Raw genomic sequence first — 5,000 nt, forward strand, 5'->3', positions numbered from 1 at the left:
CCGCTCGCCCACTAGTCCGAAGGCAACAAAACATTTGTTTTTCATTTTGATGAAAATTTCTGTTTTTAAATCTTGTTGGTTTGAAATTTTTTTGAAAAGGTTCTTTAAATCTTGCGGGTTTGCAACTCATAAGAGCGTCACTTTCAACGTCCCCGGCATTGGATTGAGTTTCTAAAAACAACCGTGCACACCGAGGTTAAACTTTACCGGCTCCGCTCCGACTCACCGCTCGCCCACAAATCCGAAGGCAACAAAACATTTGTTTTTAATTTTGATGAATTTTTTTGAAAACATTGGCTTGGCAAGCCCCAATCCGCGACTATCCACCCACCGCCACCCCACACGGGTGGTTGTTGTTGCGAAATGAGGTTGTGGTCGACATGCCCGCGCATTTGAGAAGGAGTTCCTAGCACTCCATGCTCTTCCATGCCAAAAAAAAGCCTAGACAACCCCATTTCGCAACTTTCCACGCCTTTTTTTTTCCCCCTCACCCATGGCGGCGGCGTGGTGGCGGCGGCCGGATTCCGGCCACCACCGCCATGGGTGGCAGCCCCCCGACCCCGACACCAAACCCATAATACCGAGGCAACATATCGAGGCAACATATCGAGGCAACATGACATGGGTGTGGCGTGGGGGAAGGGGGCTGCAGCTAGGAGGGCATGGGCTGCCATGCATATGCAGGCAACACACACCCCCCTATATAGCATTTTATGCATTTAGCCCTTTGACAGGAAGAGACATCACCTATGCGCGAGGAGTCATAATGGGCTCTAAATAATTCAATACAAGGTATTTGGACGTGATTTTTTGCAGGGATACTAAGAAACATGCAATCTCTGATGGGAAAAAGTTTCATAAATATTTGAAGTCGGGAAGTATTTTTTATTATTTTTAGAAGTCGTAAAATTGAAAAAATCATTAAAAGAAATCCGGGAGGAATTTTTTAGTTTTGTAACTTGGAGAAGGTACTAAAAATCATAGACTACTTATGGGGAGCTTATTGTGCGAGGAAATTTCAATAAAAATGGGGTTTGACAAGGTTTGAAAAATTCTGTCGACATTTGAAAAAATCTGGAACTAGGCTGCCGGCATGCTGCGCACATGCTGCGCGCATGCTGCGCGCAGGCTGCGCGCAGGCCACGGCAGGACAAGTTTCGCTAGCCTCACTGTCGACCGAATGCGCAAGCTGCGCGCACGCCATGGCAAGACAAATTTCGCTAGCCTCACTGTCGACAGAGTCAGCACGCTGCGCGCACGCCATGGCAGGAGAAGTTTCGCTAGCCTCGCTGTCGACAGAATCAGCACGCTGCGCGCAAGCTGTGCGCGCGCATGGCATGGCAAGTTTCGAAAAATTCTGTCGACAGGCTCCCGAGCGCGCACGCTGCCGACATGTTGTGCGCACGCTGCCGGCATGCTGTGCACACGCTGCGCGCAAGCTGTGCGCGCGCATGGCATGGCAAGTTTCGAAAAATTCTGTCGACAGGCTGCCAAGCGCGCACGCTGCGCACACGCTGCCGGCATGCTGTGCGCACGCTGCCGGCATGCTGTGCACACGCTGCGCGCAAGCTGTGCGCGCGCATGGCATGGCAAGTTTCGAAAAATTCTGTCGACAGGCTCCCAAGCGCGCACGCTGCGCACACGCTGCCGGCATGCTGCGCGCACGCTGCCGGCATGCTGCGCGCAAGCTGTGCGCGCGCATGGCATTGCAAGTTTCGAAAAATTCTGCGGCCAGGCTCCCAAGCGCGCACGCTGCGCACACGCTGCCGGCATGCTGCGCGCACGCTGCCGGCATGCTGTGCGCACGCTGCGCGCGCGCATGGCAGGACAAGTTTCGAAAATTTCTGTCGACAGGCTGAGCAGCGCGCACGCTGCGCACAGGCTGCCGGCATGCTGCGCGCACGCCGCGCGCAAGCTGCGCGCGCGCATGGCAGGACAAGTTTCGAAAATTTCTGTCGACAGGCTCAGCAGCGCGCACGCTGCCGACATTCTGTGCGCACGCTGCGCACAGACTGCCGGCATGCTGCGCGCAGCCCATGGCAGGACAAGGTCCGAAAAATTCTGTCGACATTTTTACGCCATGGTAGGCTTCCGCTTCGCGTCACTTTGTCGACATTCAAGCCTACCATTTTTATTGAATTTTTCAAACCTTGTCAAACCCCATTATTCAAATGTCGAAAAATTCTGTCGACATTTTTACGCCATGGTAGGCTTCCGCTTTGCATCACTTTGTCGGAATGCATCGCATGGCGAGGCAAGGCAAGGCAAGGCCACAGCATGCCAAGGCGAAGGCAACGCATGGCTTGGTCAAGGCCACATCATGGGCACGGCATGCCAAGGCAAGGCGAGGCAAGCCATCCTTAGCCTCGCCTAGCCTCACTTACTCGGAATGCCTTGGATGATGCGCAATGCCAAGGCAAGGCAAGGCAAGGCATGGCTTGAATGGCTTGGTGTAGGCCACAACTTGGGCATGGCATGCCAATGCAAGGCAAGGCAAGGCAAGCCACGCCATCCGAACCCTCCAATAACCTTACTTTCTCGGAATGCCTTGAATGGGCACGGCATGTGAAGGCAAGGCAAGGTCCTAAAAATCATTTTGTAAGTTGGAGAAGGTCCTAAAAATCATAGACTTAATTATAGGGAGCTTATTGTGCGGGGAAATTTCAATAAAAATTGGGTTTGACAAGGTTTGAAAAATTCTGTCGACATGCTGCCGGCATGCTGCGCGCAGGCTTCGTGCATGATGTGAGCATGCCAAGCTTCCAATAGCCTCACTGTCTCTGAATGCCTTGAATGGGGAGCAATCTGCGTGCAAGCCATGGCATGACAAGGTTTCGAACAATTCTGTCGACAGAAGCAGCAGGCTGCGCGCAGCATGCCGGCAGGCTGCGCGCAGCGTGCCTGCAGCCTGCGTGCAAGCCATGGCATGACAAGTTTTTGAAAAACTCTGTCGACAGAATCAGGAGGCTGCCGGCACGCTGTGCGCAGGCTTCATGCATGATGCGAGCAGGCTGCGTGCAAGGGTAGGCATGCCAAGCCAAGCCATCCCAAACTTCCAATAGCCTCACTTTCTCGAAATGCCTTGATTGGGGCAATGCCAAAGCATGGCGCGGCGCAAGGCAAGGCAAGGCACGGCATGGCAAGGCAATGCCAAGGCAAGCCAAGCCCGGCATGGCGCGGCGCGGCGCAAGGCAAGGCACGGCATGGCAACGCAAGGCATGCAAAGGCCACGGCATGGCAAGGCCAAGGCAAGGCAAGGCAATGCATGGCCAAGGCACGACATGCCAAGTGTCACGGGACGAGCGTGCGACGCGGCGCGGCGGAAGCAAATCACAGATTTCGCTCGCACAAACGCTCCCGTGCGGCCCAGGATCCCTTCGAATCCCAGTCAGCCTTCTCCCCACTTCATGACTCTCACAACTCCGCGAGAGGTTCACCATCATGTGTCGTCTCCCATAGGCGCCAAGCCCTATGGCTAGACAACGAGTCACACTTCCTTGTGACAACACAATCATCCCGCATCCGGCAACGAACCCTCGACGCCCATACATCAAGCGTTGCATGAGACACGTCAACTGCATCGACCACGTCGCATGCCAAACTCGTGGCTCGCTCATGTCCAAGTCGAGACATGGCGATCCAACACACCATCGGTTTACCCACACTTCTGTCGGTCATCCGTTAGCAACCACGATAGCCCACATCCTCAAGCTATCCACGCAAGCTGTCACGCTCGCATGTCGCCCAAGCCTTGGCGACATATGTATTCCGAATGTCCCACATAACCATCTATGCTTTGCATGGGGTCGCAACCCATGCGTACCGGCATCCGAATATCTTCCTTCCATCTTGGACAAGGCCGAACCCAAGCCAAGTCCATCGAGTCTCGTCAAATGCCTCGCTAGCCGACGGCATAGCGAATGCCATACGTTGACCTCACTCTTTCCAACGATGCGCAATACGAACGGCCCCGCGTGTTCGTACTGTCCTCGGGAAGTCCTTTCCCTCGGAGACATAGATTATCCTTCAACAATCTCATGCCCGCCCTTATGACTACCTCCAATGTCATAAGGATGCTCGCTTAGTGCCACAAGGGTGTAAGCACCAGGGGTGGTGGAGAGCATGACACCATGTCACCCCCTATATAGCATTTTATGCATTTAGCCTTCTGCCAGGAGGGAACATCACCTATGCACGAGGAGTCATAATTGGGCATAACTTCTTCGTACGAACTCCGAATGGCGAACCGTCAGTTGCATAGCGTGTATCTCGTCATTACGAACATCTTTCGTGTTCTGAGTTTCTTCAGGTTCCTCCCGTAACCTTCCGAAATACCCAAAATACCCCTCACACGCACAACCCGGCCAACACCAACCATTCTAGCTCTTAAGTCCTTGCCCCTTCCACACTTGGACTACCTCATAAGCGCATGGATGTCCCAACGGAGTCACGAAAGCACACGCTCAAGTGCGATCCGTGACATTCTCCCCCACTGATAGTGTCGACGCCCTCGTCGACGTGCCCACTGCACTGCCGCATAACAACACCATATAGGAATATCCTCTTCTCTTCGCTCCATGGACCACAATGCACCACTGTGTTCACCCTTTTGAACTTCTCTTTCAAAGTCCTACGTCTTTCCCTCTTTGGGCCGAGACCTCCGTCTCTTGTCGCACTCGACCACTGAACAACCACATAGCCCGCTGGTCAAGTACCTCCACATTTTCCACATTCAAGGAGATGCACCCCACCTGGGTGTGACTCGTAAGCCAACCGTGTGTCCTCCACGGCACCTCCATTTTGTGCATCTGCACTGCCATACCTCAATGGCGTACGTGGGTCTCCCCCACTTATCTCGTCGACGCACCCTCACGCCAACGTGCCTCCGAAGCTTAGCTCCATAACACTTAGGCATTCACAATTCACCGTGGTAAGACATCCTCCCTACTACGAGTAGAACCACCTACCTACCAACGCCCAAACTCGGACTCGGCAGCACT

The sequence above is a fragment of the Prunus avium genome, unplaced genomic scaffold (assembly GCF_965620075.1).
Source record: "Prunus avium unplaced genomic scaffold, drPruAviu1.hap1.1 HAP1_SCAFFOLD_24, whole genome shotgun sequence".
NCBI lineage: Eukaryota > Viridiplantae > Streptophyta > Magnoliopsida > Rosales > Rosaceae > Prunus > Prunus avium.